The 18,844-nt window shown below is 46.1% G+C and overlaps 1 protein-coding gene across 1 annotated transcript in view; it reads right to left on the bottom strand.

The window, feature by feature from the left end:
* LOC106596996 (activated CDC42 kinase 1) overlaps nucleotides 1-18,844 on the bottom strand; it is a 99,809-nt gene that overhangs the window by 75,425 nt on the left and 5,540 nt on the right. The window contains exon 2 of the mRNA XM_045714465.2: nucleotides 14,257-14,601. The gene's annotated coding sequence lies outside the window, so the exon portion shown is untranslated. The remainder of the gene's footprint in view (nucleotides 1-14,256; nucleotides 14,602-18,844) is intronic.

Genomic DNA, 18,844 nt, shown 5'->3' with positions numbered 1-18,844 from the left:
CCTTTGGTATTTGTGTGTCCATCCTGATGTATAAACCCACCCTGCCAGAAATAGCTCTAGGCTCCGGTGTGCAGACAACTGTGGGCTGCGGGTGTGGCAGGAGTACTACCTTTCAGGAGCAACGTAAAAACCATTGCTCCTAACTCCATACTTGGCCTAATAATCTGCACCTGTGTCTTCAATTACACAGAATCGGTCAAATGGGTCAAACCAGCCATGCAGAAATGCCCAATCCAACATCGAACCTTTGGTAATTATTCCTTGGCATTTCATGTCGATCTGACAGGATAAGCAATATGGCAATGGTTTCTACCTTGCCGTCTGATAGGCTAGCCGACCTTTCGCCGTTATTCTGCTTGCACCAATGCAAACCTTTCAAGTCTAAACATGTGACAACACAGCTTGTTCACTCTACACTGCAGTGGGTATAATGAGGTATGCAGTGGGTGTAGGCACTAAGTAGTATCTGGCCAAACTATTTCAGATCTGTGCTGCCGAGTTGGATGAAGAACGGGAGACGAGAAAAGGAAGCCATTTTGGACTATCAAGAAGCAGCACCATTTACCCAAGTGCCTAGTTGGCGTGTTAAAAGTTTTGCAGCTCAGTGCTGTTTTTGAATGTTAATAATTCACAAATAAATTACTTTGAGGCATTTTGTTCTATTTAGAGAGAATCAAGCTGTCATTTCGACTAGCTAACTAGTGTGTGTTTTCCATCTCTCAACACTTCCCTCTCATCCATACTCCTGACGTGCTCTGTGCTCATATGGGAGGATCTGAGAACAGGCACAGTTGTAGAATTGGCATTTGAAATGTTTTGACTGAGTACTCGCATGTTTTTTTTGTTTTTTTGGAGAGGCCCGCAGTGGAAAGAAATATGTGCGCATTTATCTCTAGGCCTCCCGAGTGGCGTAGCGGTCTAAGGCACTGCGTCTCAGTGCTTGAAGCGTCACTACAGACACCATGGTTCAAATCCAGGCTGTATCACAACCGGCCGTGATTGGGAGTCCCATAGGGCGGCCCACAGTTGGCCCAGCGTCGTTCGGGTTTGGCCGGTGGAGGCCATCATTGTAAATAAGAATTTGTTCTTAACTGACTTGCCTAGTTAAATAAAAAATAAAGACCTATACCAATGATGTTTAATTTATCATAACCATTAAAGATAACAAATCACATTGGATAAATTGGCCCATTATTTATGTATCTATATCAGACAAAAAAAGCAAGTGTAATTTAATATTAATTTATTGAAACCATAATATCAACTGGTTACATTTTATCGTGGAACACAATCTCAATAAAGGCAGTAGCATTTGATTTAGTTTAAATCTGCCTGTTCTTTGGAATTAAAAAAAATTATGAATAAAAAAAATCCACATTGAACAACATTGCATGGTAATGAATTACAGCAATGCTTAATGATTCTTATGAAAATATGCTCTAAGTCTTCATCAAACTAATATTTTTGTGTATTTTCAGTGTGGAACCTGTCTGTCTATCTGAAGGCTGTATCACCTCTACTCGTTAACCTTGCCCATGGCGCCATCGCACCGCTGACACCAGCTCAGGAGATGAGATTATACACGTGATTTAGGGCAATCGGAAACAGATCAAGAACCTGCTGGAGATGGGTGTCTGATAAGAGATTGTTACTGGAGTATTTACTAGGTGTCCCAGTAACACAAACAACCCTAGAGGAGGTGACAGCATTCATCTCAATCTCCTGCAATCTCTTTTTTTTTAATCCTCTGCAAAATAGCCCTTATGTCTCTCTCTGATTATTTCTCTCTCTCTCTCTCCATGTTTCCTCCCCTAGTGTCTTTTTCCTCTGTTTCACAATCTCTGTCTTTCCTCTGTCTCTTCTCCCTCTCCTTTCCCCCCTCCCTCTCTTTCCTCCCCTCTTTCTTCCGTCTCCCCCCCCCCCCTCGCTGTCCTCCCCTCTCTCTTTCTCCGGTTCATCAGGGTGTTATGTGCAGCTTGTCTGTATTGTTCCTTCAGGAAAACACCAGAAGAAGAGTTACACATTGACCAGATTGTCACCGTAGGCTAGCCCACTCACCGCAGGCGTGATGCAATGCAACCTCTATTTGACAGAGCACGTCAACAACACCCACACACATATGCCACACCTACACGCTTAACGCCTACGCGTGTCTGCATACCAACACCTATCATGAAAAACAGTATGCCACTGTGGAGGGATGGGCATGTGTAAGAGAGTACTCGAACGGACGTCAAAGTTCGATATTTAACCGGAGATCAAATACTGTAAAACTACTTGTTGGAATGTGCTTTTGTCCCGACAAGGGAAATGTTGTCTTGAAGACTACGTTCATTTGCTTTCACTCTAGATACACAAGCTACATTCCTTAGCAAATGACAACAGTTTTATCACAAATTCTAAATTAACTGGTTGATTGAAGTAGGAAAATGTCACTTTAGTATTTTAATAGTCCCGTCTAGTTTCCGCTTAGGCTACTTTTAAAACTGCTAGTACCATGTAGAAGTGGTTAGCCTAGGGCTAGCCTATAACCCCACCTAAACATAGCTAGATCGACTGCATGCCAACTAGGCTTGGGCGGTATACCGTACACCAGGTTTTCTGGATATATCCACGGGATGGTTTTTCAATACTGTCAATACCGTTAACCATTTCTGTAAAGTTTTTCAATACATTTTAATATTTGTAGCTACTTTTTAAGTAAATAGTCTGCAGTCAACTTGTGCAATATTTTAGGATGTAAAGCAGATCGCGTTCTTCCTTTCACCTGTAACATTATCTTACCATAGTTCCCCAGAACAGTTGAGCCAGTCACGTGTTTGTTTGTACTCACCTGTAAAGAGCAGGTGAGTCCAGCTGTGTATTATTGAAAGGAGGAGCGTTTTATATTGAAAGTCAGTGTTTTTTTTACTTCAATAGAGTGATCAGGGATGTGCAACTGTAGTTTTCCTTCACAGAAATTATACTGAACAAAAATATAAAATGCAACAATTCAACAATTTGATTAAGAAAATTAATTAGGCCCTAATCTATGGATTTCACATGGGTGGGCATAGGCCCACCTACTTGGAAAGCAGGCTGACCCACTGGGGAGCCAGGCCCAGCCAATCAGAATGAGTTTTTCCCCACAAAAGAGCTTTATTACAGACAGAAATACTCCTCAGTTTCATCATCTGTCCGGTCTCAGAGGATCCCGCAGGTGAAGAAGCCGGATGTGTCCTGGGCTAGTGTGGTTACACGTGGTCTGCGGTTGTGAGGCCGGTTGGACGTACTGCCAAATTCTCTAAAATTACATTGGAGGCAGCTTATGGTAGAGAAATGAACATACAATTATCTGGCAACAGCTCTGGTGGACATTCCTGCAGTCAGCATGTCAATTACATGCTCCTTCAAAACTTCAAATCTGTGGCATTGTATTGTGTGACAAAACTGCACATTTTAAAAGTGGCCTTTTATTGTCCCCAGCACAAGTTGTACCTGTGTAATGATCATGCTGTTTAATCATCTTCTTCATATGCCACATCTGTCAGGTGGATGAATTATCTTGGCAAAGGGAGAAATGCTCACTAACAGGAACGCAAACAAATCTGTGAGAAGTAAGATTTTTTGTGTATGGAAAATTTCTGGGATCTTTTATTTCAGCTCATGAAACCAACACTTTAAATGTTGTGTTTATATTTTTGTTCAGGATACAGTAGGGAGAACAAGTATTTGATAACCTGCAAAATCGGCAGTGTTTCCTACTTACAAAGCATGTAGAGGTCTGTAATTTTTATCATAGGTACACTTCAACTGTGAGAGACGGAATCTAAAACAAAAATCCAGAAAATCACATTGTATGATTTTTAAGTAATTAATTTGCATTTTATTGCATGACATAAGTATTTGATACATCAGAAAAGCAGAACTTAATATTTGGTACAGAAACCTTTGTTTACAATTACAGAGATCATACGTTTCCTGTAGTTCTTGACCAGGTTTGCACACACTGCAGCAGGGATTTTGGCCCACTCCTCCATACAGACCCTCTCCAGATCCTTCAGGTTTCGGGGCTGTCGCTGGGCAATACGGACTTTCAGCTCCCTCCAAAAATGTTCTATTGGGTTCAGGTCTGGAGACTGGATAGGCCACTCCAGGACCTTGAGATGCTTCTTACGGAGCCACTCCTTAGTTGCCCTGGCTGTGTGTTTCAGGTCGTTGTCATGCTGGAAGACCCAGCCACGACCCATCTTCAATGCTCTTACTGAGGGAAGGAAGTTGTTGGCCAAGATCTCGCGATACATGGCCCCATCCATCCTCCCCTCAATACGGTGCAGTCTTACTGTCCCCTTTGCAGAAAAGCATCCCCAAATAATGATGTTTCCACCTACATGCTTCACGGTTGGGATGGTGTTCTTGGGGTTGTACTCATCCTTCTTCCTCCAAACACGGCGAGTGGAGTTTAGACCAAAAAGCTCTGTTTTTGTCTCATCAGACCACATGACCTTCTCCCATTCCTCCTCTGGATCATCCAGATGGTCATTGGCAAACTTCAGACGGGCATGGACATGCGCTGGCTTGAGCAGGGGGACCTTGTGCGCTGTAGGATTTTAATCCATGACGGCGTAGTGTGTTACTAATGGTTTTCTTTGAGACTGTGGTCCCAGCTCTCTTCAGGTCATTGACCAGGTCCTGCCGTGTAGTTCTGGGCTGATCCCTCACCTTCCTCATGATCATTGATGCCCCACGAGGTGCGATCTTGCATGGAGCCCCAGACCAAGGGTGATTGACTGTCATCTTGAACTTCTTCCATTTTCGAATAATTGCGCCAACAGTTGTTGCCTTCTCACCAAGCTGCTTGCCTATTGTCCTGTAGCCCATCCCAGCCTTGTGCAGGTCTATAATTTTATCCCTGATGTCCTTACACAGCTCTCTGGTCTTGGCCATTGTGGAGAGGTTGGTGTCTGTTTGATTGAGTGTGTGGACAGGTGTCTTTTATACAGGTAACGAGTTCAAACAGGTGTAGTTAATACAAGTAATGAGTGGAGAACAGGAGGGCTTCTTAAAGAAAAACTAACAGGTCTGTGAGAGCCGGAATTCTTACTGGTTGGTAGGTGATCAAATACTTATGTCATGCAATTAAATGCAAATGAATTACTTAAAAATCATACGTGATTTTCTGGAATTTGTTTTTAGATTACGTCTCGCACAGTTGAAGTGTACCTATGATAAAAATTACAGACCTCTACATGCTTTGTAAGTAGGAAAACCTGCAAAATCGGCACTGTATCAAATACTTGTTCTCCCCACTGTATGTTAGAGCAACACATTCAGCAGAAAATAGTTTCATTTTCATAAGATGTCAACAGAAGTGTAATGCAAATTTTGGCTGGCAGCCACACAAGTAAAATTAGCTTTATTTTTTGCAAAAAACAATGCATGGCCATCATATTTCTAATGTTTATCATAGAAAGAATGTAGCCAGCTACATTTCCTGATGTTTTGCTTAAAGTTCATCTTGCATTTTACGAGAAAAGTACCGGTGAAAAGTAGCTAGACATCAGTCAGAGCGCTGCCTGCTGACAGAATGCCCATTAGTGAATTCTCATCCGAGTAGAAAAGTGCAACTGAAGCACAACATTTGCCAGATGCCGAGCAGAAATTACAATAAGAAGCATTTTACATCTGCAGCACAATATTTATTATGCATCTTATCTTGTTTTCCTCTGTGAAAAATTCAGAATTCTGCATTAACACGAACACTAACTTTACATCATTTAGCAGACGCTCTTATCCAGAGCGACTTACAAATTGGTGCATTCACCTTATGATATCCAGTGGAACAACCACTTTACAATAGTACATCTATATCTTTTTTTGGGGGGGGGGGGGGGGGGGTTAGAAGGATTACTTAATCCTATCCCAGGTATTCCTTAAAGAGGTGGGGTTTCAGGTGTCTTTAACTTGCTAGTTAATCTAAGTAAGTAAATAGCTGAATGAATAAGGTGACGGGGCATCATATTGTGTTAGCTTAGTGCTGTGTTTGAGAAGTCAAAGCCCTTTGCAGGAGTTATCTGTACAGCTGCCACTATCTTCATTTCCAGGCCCACTGCCCTAGCGGCACCAGAATCCACACAGACACAGCGTGTACACATGCTGCTCCAAAGCCAGTACTGTTCTTCCTTCAGACAAGCATATGTCAAAACATTGTTCATTTGCACAATGTCTCTCATTCACTTTCACTTGTAAATGTCCAAACTCACCAGAAATGGCATTCGGTAGCTCCTACCTATATATGTATAACTTTATGAGCTGGATTGCATGTCTTTGCAATTCGTTTTATTTTCGTTTGCACTCGTTAGCATAGTTAGCTATCAGCCTCCACGGAAATTCACTTTTACTAATAGACACCCAATTAGGCTTTTTAGCTGGATTTTCTTTTGGCGTCCCATTGTGTACTAAGCCGGTAGTACCGTATATCCTGTTATGAGAGAAGGACGGTATGACGATATGAAAATCTGGCTACCACGCACCCCTAATGCCGACGTGTGATAGCTACCCTCACGCTGCTCCCTCCTAAGAGGTTCTGGAGAACATGTCAGTGTCCAACTAACAAAACAACAGGATTGAAGCCTGCAAAATGAATCCTAAAGCATATTATATAGCAGACTATAAAACACATGGTGTGTAGAGTAGTGTGGACTAGGCTACATGAAAACAGGTAAATATGTTTTGGGGAATCCTTTTAAGAACATTTCAAAGAGACACACACTTAAAACAACACTATCTAGATACACTGTACTGGAGGGGGGATGAAAATGAAACCAATGACTAAACATGCAGCACAAAATGCATCCAGTCCACAGGGGGAACTACTGAAAACACATCCAGTCCACAGGGGGAACTACTGAAAACACATCCAGTCCACAGGGGGAACTACTGAAAACACATCCAGTCCACAGGGAGAACTACTGAAAACACATCCAGTCCACAGGGGGAACTACTGAATACGCATCCAGTCCACAGGGAGAACTACTGAAAACGCATCCAGTCCACAGGGAGAACTACTGAAAACACATCCAGTCCACAGGGGGAACTACTGAAAACACATCCAGTCCACAGGGGGAACTACTGAAAACACATCCAGTCCACAGGGAGAACTACTGAAAACACATCCAGTCCACAGGGAGAACTACTGAAAACACATCCAGTCCACAGGGAGAACTACTGAAAACACATCCAGTCCACAGGGGGAACTACTGAAAACACATCCAGTCCACAGGGGGAACTACTGAAAACACATCCAGTTCACAGGGAGGAGGAATATTGAAAAGGGCACCACCACCTAAAACTGGAGTACGTAACAATCTGCCCGTCTGACATATATCCAACAATAGGCACACTGCATGTCCTTGACTGCAGTAAGGCGATACCTGTGTGTGTGTGTGTTTATGTGAGGGAGGGAGAGAAAGAGAGTGTGTGAACAACAATACTGAACAGGAGATCAATGGGGAGGGATGAAGAGAGAGGAGTAGGAGAAGGACAGCTGGAACGGACCGGAAATATGACAGAATTAGAGAGGGAAAATACAAAAAGAGTAAGGATGGGGGGGGGGGGGGGGGGGGGGTGATGTAACAGCCAGATGTATTGTGCCTTTGGAAAGTATTCAGACCCTTTTTACTTTTTCCACATTTTGTTACGTTACAGCCTTACTCAAGAAATTCCTCAGCAAATCTATACACAATACCCCATAATGACAAAGTTTTGAGAAGAAAATAAAATAATTTGAAAAAGAAATGCCTTATTTACATATAAGAATTCAGACCCTTTGCTATGAGACTCAAAATTGAGCTCAGGTGCATCCTGTTTCCATTGATCATCCTTGAGATGTTTCTACAACTTGATTGGAGTCCACGCTGTGGTAAATTCAATTGATTGGACATGATTTGGAAAAGCACACACCTGTCTATATAAAAGGTCCCACAGTTGACAGTGCACGTCAGAGCAAAAACAAAGCCATGAGGTCGAAGGAATTGTCCGTAAAGCTTCGAGACAGGATTGTGTCGAGGCACAGATCTGGGGAATGGTACCACTACATTTCTGCATCATTGAAGGTCCCCAAGAACAGTGGCCTCCTTCATTCTTAAATGGACGAAGTTTGGAACAACCAAGACTCTTCCTCGAGCTGGCTGCCCGGCCAAACTGAGCAATGGGGTTAGAAGGGCCTTGGTCAGGGATGTGACCAAAAACCCAATGGTCACTCTGATAGAGATCCTAGAATTCCTCTGTGGAGATGGGAGAACCTTCCAGAAGGACAACCACCTCTGCAGCACTCAACCAATCAGGCCTTTATGGTAGTGGCCAGACCTCTCAGGCACATGACAGCCCGCTTGGAGTTTGCCAAAAGACACCTAAAGACTCTCAGACCATGAGAAACAAGATTATCTGGTCTGATGAAACCAAGATTGAACTCTTTGGCCTGAATGTCAAGCATCACATCTGGAGGAAACATGGCACCATCCCTACAGTGAAGCATGGCGGTGGCAGTATCATGCTGTGGGGATGTTTTTCTGCGGCAGGGACTGCGAGACTAATCAGGATCGAGGCAAAGATGAATGGAGCCAATTACAGAGAGATCCTTGATGAAAACCTGCTCCAGAGGGCTCAGGACCTCAGACTGGGGCGAAGGTTCACCTTCCAACAGGACAACGACCCGTAAGCACACAGCCAAGACAACGCAGGAGTGGCTTCGGGACAGGTCTCTGAATGTCCTTGATAGTTAATGTACAAGAGGGAAAATAAATAAACATAAATATGGGTTGTATTTACAATGTTGTTTGTTTTCACCAGTTGCCCTTTTCTTATGGCAACAGGTCACAAATCTTGCTGCTGTGATGGCACACTGGTATTTCACCCAGTAGATATGGGAGTTTATCAAAATTGGGTTTTCAAATTATTTGTGGGTCAGTGTAATCTGAGGGAAATATGCGTCTCTAATATGGTCATACATTTGGCAGGAGGTTTGGAAGTTCAGCTCAGTTTCCACCTCATTTTGTGGGCAGTGTGCACATAGCCGGTCTTCTCTTGAGACCATAAAGGGCAATGGGTTCTATAACTGATTCAAGTATTTTTAGCCAGATACTATTTGGTATGTCTAATTTGATGTTCCTTTTAATTGCATGGAAGGCCCTTCTTGCCGTGTCTCTCAGCTCGTCCACAGCTTTGAGGAAGTTACCTGTGGTGCTGGTGTTTAGGCCGAGGTATGTACAGTTTTTTGTGTGCTCTAGGGCAGGGGTTCTTAGACTTTTTCAGCCTGGGTCCCAAATTAGATATTCTGTGTTTTCCTGGGAACCAAGCTTAGGAAAATATGCAACGATACATAAATATCGATACATTTCATTGCCCTTATGCCTAAAAGAAATGCAATAGACAAAAACAAATAACAATGAAATTAAATATCCATATAAATATATATGAATGTTTATTTTCCCCCATTAAAAACACTCTTACATATGTCTAGGTTGGAACTGTTGCTGTTAAAATACAATATATTTTTTATTCTGAACTGGAATAAACTGACTGATCACCTCACACAGATGTAGACCAGAAAACACACACAGTCCTAATGAGAGCATGTCTATTCTGGACTCTGTTTTTAACAGTGTAACACTGAGGTCATGCTCAGCCTTGAAACTGTTTCTGTACTTGTTTTTTTTAAGTATGTCAGAGTTGAGAACCCTGACTCACATAGGCATGTGGTGCCAAACTGGACCAGAACATCTACTGCTTCCTGTCAGGCAGGAGACCACTTCCTGCTGTAGATGAACAACCCAGAACTGTGTGAGTGTGTTTACCTCAAAAAGCACCTTACTTCAATCAGTTTATTCCAGTTAAGAATAACAATTATTATTGTATTTTAACAGCAACAGTTCCAACCTAGACTAGTTTAACAGTCATTTCTACAGTGAGATGTACAGTGGGCCTGATCATTTCTACAGTGAGATGTACAGTGGGCCTGATCATTTCTACAGTGAGATGTACAGTGGGCCTGGTCATTTCTACAGTGAGATGTACAGTGGGCCTGGTCATTTCTACAGTGAGATGTACAGTGGGCCTGGTCATTTCTACAGTGAGATGTACAGTGGGCCTGGTCATTTCTACAGTGAGATGTACAGTGGGCCTGATCATTTCTACAGTGAGATGTACAGTGGGCCTGATCATTTCTACAGTGAGATGTACAGTGGGCCTGATCATTTCTACAGTGAGATGTACAGTGGGCCTGATCATTTCTACAGTGAGATGTACAGTGGGCATGATCATTTTTCATCTTCATCTGTACTGTTACTTAGGGTTGCACTATCAGTAGCTTTGGTGAATGTTAGCTATTAGCTGTGTACAAAGCCAGGGGATTGTTTGAAAGAGAAACTCACATCTACTATGAGAGTTAGTACTCCCTTATTTCTGCTGATCATCACCTGTTATAAAAAGACAACAATGCCTTGCTAACTGACTTACTTTTCCACTGTCGAGGCACTGTTTCCTGAAACATTCTGCCCTGTCCTGTAAGGACTTCCTGGGTTTACCATCATGCTGTGGATGTTTGGTCAGGACGTGTCATTTTATAGCATGAGTCCATTTGATGACAGCGGTGAGTGGTGGCGAGTGGGAATGACAAGTCAGTGGCTGACAGCACATCATCTGCTGCTGAACCACAGCCCTGCATCGTGTGAGTCGCGGACTGATCTTCAAGAACACACGGGCATCTACCGTTTGGCACAGCTGCCAAACTGAGCAGAGACCGCTGCTTAAGCAGAGGTGCACTTGGCCAAATCAATTCCTGTAATGAATTAAATAATTCTAAAATTTACTCTGACACGTCGCGACCCATACTTTAAGAAAGGCTGCTCTATGACAACGGTGTCTAGATGGAATTTGTATTTGTGGTCCTGGCAACTGGACCTTTTTTGGAACAAAGTTATTTTTATCTTACTGAGATTTACTGTCAGGGCCCAGGTCTGACAGAATCTGTGCCGAAGATCTAGGTGCTACTGTTGGCCCTCCTTGGTTGTGGACAGAAGCACCAGATCATCAGCAAACAGTAGACATTTGACTTCAGATTCTAGTAGGGTGAGGCCGGGTGCTGCAGACTGTTCTAGTGCCCTCGCCATTTTATTGATATATGTTGAAGAGGGTGGGGTTTAAGCTGCATCCCTGTCTCACCCCACAACCCTGTGGAAAGAAATGTGTTTTTTGCCAATTTTAGGGACTTTATAATGTTGTATGTTTTTCCCCCAACACCACTTTCCATCAATTTGTATATCAGACCCTCATGCCAAATTGACTCAAAAGCTTTTTTGAAATCAACAAAGCATGAGAAGTCTTTGCCTTTGATACAGTCTGCTTGTTTGTCAATTAGGGTGTGCAGGGTGAATACGTGGTCTGTTGTATGGCAATTTGGTAAAAAGCCAATTTGACATTTGCGCAGTGCTCTCTATTACCTCCCTCTCTCTATTACCTCTCTATTACCTCCCTCTCTGTCTATTACCTCTCTATTACCTCCCTCTGTCTATTACCTCTCTATTACCTCCCTCTCTGTCTATTACCTCTCTATTACCTCCCTCTCTGTCTATTACCTCCCTCTCTGTCTATTACCTCCCTCTCTCCCTCCCTCTTACCTCCCTCTCTCCCTCCCTCTTACCTCCCTCTCTCCCTCCCTCTTACCTCCCTCTCTCCCTCTTACCTCCCTCTCTCCCTCTTACCTCCCTCAGTCTATTACCTCCCTCAGTCTATTACCTCCCTCTGTCTATTACCTCCCTCTGTCTATTACCTCTCTCTCTACCTCTACCTCTCTCTCTCTACCTCTACCTCTCTCTCTCTACCTCTACCTCTCTCTCTCTACCTCTACCTCTCTCTACCTCTACCTCTCTCTCTCTACCTCTACCTCTCTCTACCTCTACCTCTCTCTACCTCTACCTCTCTCTCTCTACCTCTACCTCCCTCTCTCTCTACCTCTACCTCCCTCTCTCTCTACCTCTACCTCCCTCTCTCTCTACCTCTACCTCCCTCTCTCTCTACCTCCCTCTCTCTCTACCTCTACCTCCCTCTACCTCCCTCTCTCTCTACCTCTCTACCTCCCTCTCTCTCTCTACCGCTCTCTCTCTACCGCTCTCCCTATTACCTCTCTCCACCTCTCCCTATTACCCCTCTCTCTCTCCACCTCTCCCTATTACCCCTCTCTCTACACCTCTCCCTATCACCCCTCTCTCTCTCTCTCTCTCTCTCTCTCTCCCTCTCTCTCTCTCTACCTCTACCTCCCTCTCTCTCTACCTCTACCTCTCTCTCTCTCTACCTCTACCTCCCTCTCTCTCTACCTCTACCTCCCTCTCTCTCTACCTCTACCTCCCTCTCTCTCTACCTCTACCTCCCTCTCTCTCTACCTCCCTCTCTCTCTACCTCCCTCTCTCTCTACCTCCCTCTCTCTCTACCTCCCTCTCTCTCTCTACCGCTCTCTCTCTACCGCTCTCCCTATTACCTCTCTCTCCACCTCTCCCTATTACCCCTCTCTCTCTCCACCTCTCCCTATTACCCCTCTCTCTACACCTCTCCCTATCACCCCTCTCTCTCTCTCTCTCTCTCTCTCTCTCTCTCTATCACCCCTCTCTCTCTCTCTCCACCTCTCCCTATCACCCCTCTCTCTCTCTCTACACCTCTCCCTATCACCCCTCTCTCTCTCTCTACACCTCTCCCTATCACCCCTCTCTCTCTCTCTACACCTCTCCCTATCACCCCTCTCTCTCTCTCTCTACACCTCTCCCTATCACCCCTCTCTCCACCTCTCCCTATTACCCCTCTCTCTACACCTCTCCCTATCACCCCTCTCTCTCTCTCTACACCTCTCCCTATTACCCCTCTCTCTATACCTCTCCCTATTACCTCTCTCTCTCTCTCCACCTCTCCCTATCACCCCTCTCTCTCTCTCCACCTCTCTCTCTCTCTCTCTCCCTATTACCCATCTCTACACCTCTCCCTATTACCCCTCTCTCTACACCTCTCCCTATTACCTCTCTCACCCCTCTCTCCCTCTCTCTCTCTCACCCCTCTCCCTCTCTCTCTCTCTATTACCCCTCTCTCACCCTCTCTATTACCCCTCTCTCACCCTCTCTATTACCCCTCTCTATTACCCCTCTCTCAGCCTCTCTATTACCCCTCTCTCACCCTCTCTATTACCCCTCTCTCTCTCTCTCTCCCTATTACCCCCCACTCTCTCTCTCTCTCTACCTCTCTCCCTATTACCCCCCTCTCTCTCTCTCTACCTCTCTACCTCTCTACCTCTCCCTATTACCCCCCTCTCTCTCTCTCTCTCTCTCTACCTCTCCCTATTACCCCCTCTCTCTCTCTACCTATTACCCCTCTCTACCTCTCCCTATTACCCCTCTCTCTCGCTCTCTCTCCCCCTATTACCCCTCTCTCTCTCTCTATGTATTACCTCTCTCTATGTATTACCTCTCTCTCTCTCTGACCAACTCACTGACTCGCTGGCTGCCTGAATGGCTGACTGACTCTTACCTCATCAGCGCAACTGGCTCTGGATCCGCCCCTGTCATGTAGATGTCTCACCAAAAGAGACAAAATAAACATTAGCTCTCACAGATTTTCTGGGCTTTGCGGTCACACGCCTGTTTTCACAAGGAAATGGTCAACCAGTGTGTGTGTGTGTGTGTGTGTGTGTGTGTGTGTGCATAGGAGTATGTGGTTGGGTGGCTGTGTAGAAACAGTAGAAAGTGCACTGTGTGTCCAACTTTGTTTTGGTCTTACTGCTAAGAAACCACAACAGCCATGTCAAACTTAGCAGAACACAACACCATGTGGAAAATAGCTCCAGCAGTCACTCCCAGTCAGACCCAGTCAGACAACCTGTGTGACCATGACTAACATCATGCAAAGGTTTCCTAGGTAGCGAACTAACCCTGTTTAAGGGAATCAATACTCTACATTCAAAACAGCACCTGAGGATCTCACTTGCTCATTCCCTCCTCCAAATCAGAGCAAGTCAGACTGATTCCATTTCCTGTATGCATCGCTGAGATACTGTGGACATAATAAGCACAGCTTGACAGCGAAGGTAAATCAGATCTCATTCCTGTATTGCATTTGGCCAGACTCTACATTCAGACTCCATTTGCCAGAAGAGCAACTTGCCTGACACACCCATTCGTCCTAACTAATAAATGTTTTTACCAAAGTGTACATACTATACACACACATCCAAAGTCTTACCTGCTAGCTGTTGGGTTGCTATGTGAAGACAGAGCGCAGAAGTCCGTCTGTCTGTCGACCCTCGGCCTCTATCTGGGGACAAGCCTACTCTCAGGGACAGTGGAGACGAGGTCTAGTGGTCGTTGGTTGTGTATGGGGGGGGGGGGGGGGAAGAGGTCAGATGTCACCCACGGACTGGTTGGCGGCAGGCCCCAGTCCGTGGTGAGGCACAGCCCTGGCTAGGAGTCCATCATGGTGCTGCGACGACGTGCGGAAAGGTCAGCTGGTCACATGGTCCCGTACATCACCGTCCATGGAAAACCACACACGACAACACACACCCGAGGATCTGTTTCTGGAAACTGCCTGGGGGGGGGAGAGGCCTCAGAATCACTGAAATACCAATGAATGTCAACCTACAGCCATATTTACAGGAAGTTGTACTGAAGGCTCCTCCTACTTGACGAAGGATACAGTACAAGATCGATACTAACTATGACTGGGAATTGCCAAGGACCTCACGATACAATATTATCACGATACTTAGGTACAGATACGATATGTCGTGTGATTCTCACGATTCTATATGTAGTGTGATTCTCACGATTCTATATGTAGTGTGATTCTCATGATTCTATATGTAGTGTGATTCTCACGATTCTATATGTAGTGTGATTCTCACGATTCTATATGTAGTGTGATTCTCACGATTCTATATGTTATATGTAGTGTGATTCTCACGATTCTATATGTCGTGTAATTCTCACGATTCTATATGTATCGTGATTCGATACTGTGATTTTATTGCGATTTGATGTTCCGAACATATAACTCACTATATGTCTGCTGTTGAGAGACAAGAGAAAATGAGTTTTTGATCAGACAGGGAAATAAAAGTGGTGAAAACATGTTGACTCACTATTAAAAAAGAAGACAGATAGCAAGGTATATGTTTTGGAGCAGGTACAGTCGACCTGCACTAGCTAATGCTTAGTAGCAAAAAAAATGATATATATTTGTTTTTACAAATCGATAGTAAGTATCGATAGAATATCATCCAAAATAATATTGTGATATATAACTGTATTGCGTTTCCCCCCGTCACTAACTTTAGGTCTACTTTGGCCTAAGATCAAAGTAGGTAGCGCGGGTGGTTGCAACATAGGCTCTCTTCATGACTGAAAACGAAACCCTCTGTTTTCTATGCAAATATAAAACCACAGTGATCATTACACCCTGATGAGTGATGGGGGCAGACTGAGCACACCAGAGGTGGTCGAAGCTGAGAGCTCAACAGGGGGCCAACTGCCAACTTCAACAAGCATCAATATCTAATGAGGTAAAAGATGAGGAGGGGTGGAAGTTGTTCTCTGATGTTACTTTATGCATGGAGTCCAGAGATGCTAGGATAGCCTCTGTGTGAAAGGCAGTGCTGACGTGATCTTCAGAGAAAGTGCTTTTGAACATTAGTAGGAATGTGTGACAGTGGGGGCTTAAGAACGCCCTCAAGAGGAGTCCACCAGCCAGTCAGTCCACCAGCCAGCCAGTCCGTCCACCAGTCAGTCAGTCCGTCCACCAGCCAGTCAGTCAGTCCGTCCACCAGCCCGTCAGTCAGTCCGTCCACCAGCCCGTCAGTCAGTCCGTCCACCAGTCAGTCAGTCAGTGTCAGTCCGTCCACCAGTCAGTCAGTCCGTCCACCAGTCAGTCAGTCAGTCAGTCAGTCAGTCAGTCAGTCCGTCCACCAGCCAGTCAGTCCACCAGCCAGCCAGTCCGTCCACCAGTCAGTCAGTCCGTCCACCAGCCCGTCAGTCAGTCCGTCCACCAGCCCGTCAGTCAGTCCGTCCACCAGTCAGTCAGTCAGTCAGTCCGTCCGTCCACCAGTCAGTCAGTCAGTCAGTCAGTCCACCAGTCAGTCAGTCAGTCAGTCAGTCCGTCCACCAGTCAGTCAGTCAGTCAGTCAGTCCGTCCACCAGTCAGTCAGTCAGTCAGTCCGTCCACCAGTCAGTCAGTCAGTCAGTCAGTCCGTCCACCAGTCAGTCAGTCAGTCAGTCCGTACACCAGTCAGTAAGTCAGTCAGTCCGTACACCAGTCAGTAAGTCAGTCAGTCCGTCCACCAGCCAGTCAGTCAGTCCGTCCACCAGTCAGTCAGTCAGTCCGTCCACCAGTCAGTCAGTCAGTCCGTCCACCAGTCAGTCAGTCAGTCCGTCCACCAGTCAGTCAGTCAGTCCGTCCACCAGTCAGTCAGTCAGTCCGTCCACCAGTCAGTCAGTCAGTCAGTCCGTCCACCAGTCAGTCAGTCAGTCCGTCCACCAGTCAGTCAGTCAGTCCGTCCACCAGTCAGTCAGTCAGTCCACCAGTCAGTCAGTCAGTCCGTCCACCAGTCAGTCAGTCCACCAGTCAGTCAGTCAGTCCGTCCACCAGTCAGTCAGTCCACCAGTCAGTCAGTGTCAGTCCAACAGTCAGTCAGTGTCAGTCCAACAGTCAGTCAGTCAGTCCGTCAGTCCGTCAGTGTGTCAGTGCACCAGTCAGTCAGTCAGTCCGTCCACCAGTCAGTCCGTCCACCAGTCAGTCAGTCAGTCAGTCCACCAGTCAGTCAGTCAGTCAGTCCACCAGTCAGTCAGTCAGTCCGTCCACCAGTCAGTCAGTCCACCAGTCAGTCAGTCAGTCCGTCCACCAGTCAGTCAGTCCACCAGTCAGTCAGTGTCAGTCCAACAGTCAGTCAGTCAGTCCGTCAGTCCGTCAGTGTGTCAGTGCACCAGTCAGTCAGTCAGTCCGTCCACCAGTCAGTCAGTCAGTCAGTCCACCAGTCAGTCAGTCAGTCAGTCCACCAGTCAGTCAGTCAGTCAGTCCGCCAGTCAGTCAGTCAGTCCGCCAGTCAGTCAGTCAGTCAGTCCACCAGTCAGTCAGTCAGTCCGTCCACCAGTCAGTCAGTCCGTCCACCAGTCAGTCAGTCCACCAGTCAGTCAGTGTCAGTCCAACAGTCAGTCAGTCAGTCCGTCAGTCCGTCAGTCCGTCAGTGTGTCAGTGCACCAGTCAGTCAGTCAGTCCGTCCACCAGTCAGTCAGTCAGTCAGTCCACCAGTCAGTCAGTCAGTCAGTCCACCAGTCAGTCAGTCAGTCCGTCCACCAGTCAGTCAGTCCACCAGTCAGTCAGTCCACCAGTCAGTCAGTCAGTCCGTCCACCAGTCAGTCAGTCCACCAGTCAGTCAGTGTCAGTCCAACAGTCAGTCAGTCAGTCCGTCAGTCCGTCAGTGTGTCAGTGCACCAGTCAGTCAGTCAGTCCGTCCACCAGTCAGTCAGTCAGTCAGTCCACCAGTCAGTCAGTCAGTCCGTCCACCAGTCAGTCAGTCCACCAGTCAGTCAGTCAGTCCGTCCACCAGTCAGTCAGTCCACCAGTCAGTCCACCAGTCAGTCAGTCCACCAGTCAGTCAGTCAGTCAGTGCACCAGTCAGTGTGTCAGTCAGTCAGTCAGTCCACCAGTCAGTCAGTCAGTCAGTCCACCAGTCAGTCCACCAGTCAGTCAGTCAGTCCACCAGTCAGTCCACCAGTCAGTCCACCAGTCAGTCCACCAGTCAGTCAGCAGTCAGTCAGTCACCAGTCAGTCCACCAGTCAGTCAGTCAGTCAGTCAGTCCACCAGTCAGTCAGTCAGTCAGTGTCAGTCCACCAGTCAGTCAGTCAGTCAGTCAGTCCACCAGTCAGTCAGTCAGTCCACCAGTCAGTCAGTCAGTCAGTCAGTCCACCAGTCAGTCAGTCAGTCCACCAGTCAGTCAGTCAGTCCACCAGTCAGTCAGTCCACCAGTCAGTCAGTCAGTCCGTCCACCAGTCAGTCAGTCCACCAGTCAGTCCACCAGTCAGTCAGTCCACCAGTCAGTCAGTCAGTCAGTGCACCAGTCAGTGTGTCAGTCAGTCAGTCAGTCCACCAGTCAGTCCACCAGTCAGTCCACCAGTCAGTCCACCAGTCAGTCCACCAGTCAGTCAGTCAGTCCACCAGTCAGTCAGTCAGTCAGTCAGTCCACCAGTCAGTCAGTCAGTCAGTGTCAGTCCACCAGTCAGTCCGCCAGTCAGTCAGTCAGTCAGTCAGTCAGTCCACCAGTCAGTCAGTGTCAGTCCACCAGTCAGTCAGTCAGTCAGTCAGTCAGTCCACCAGTCAGTCAGTCAGTCCACCAGTCAGTCAGTCAGTCAGTCCACCAGTCAGTCAGTCAGTCCACCAGTCAGTCAGTTCACCAGTCAGTAAAGTCAAGTGCTACTGCACAGCTATCCTAATCCTCTCCATCCTAAGTAAGAAATTAAACCTAAAATCCTTTGAGGGGGAAGTTATATTTATTAATATTTTTATTTAACTAGGCAAGTCAGTTAAGAACAAACTCTTATTTACAATGACAGCCTACCTTGAAGTCCTTACCAGGTGAAGATCAACTCCCTTCAACCCACCTTAAGGTGAGGTTAGCCTAACTAAAGCACCAGGGAAATGATCCGTCTGGGCTAAGCTTCCTGTTATTTCAGTTACTCTACAATAACACACCATGTATTAATGATAGAGCTAACCATCACACCGGAGTTCGTATTAGCCGAACCTCCGGGACACACAATCACACAGGAAAGTATGCAA

This window comes from Salmo salar, chromosome 03 (assembly GCF_965601325.2).
Source record: "Salmo salar chromosome 03, fSalSal1, whole genome shotgun sequence".
NCBI classification, from domain to species: domain Eukaryota; kingdom Metazoa; phylum Chordata; class Actinopteri; order Salmoniformes; family Salmonidae; genus Salmo; species Salmo salar.
Note: the sequence above shows the minus strand (reverse complement) of the source record. Positions and strands in the feature narration are given on the sequence as shown.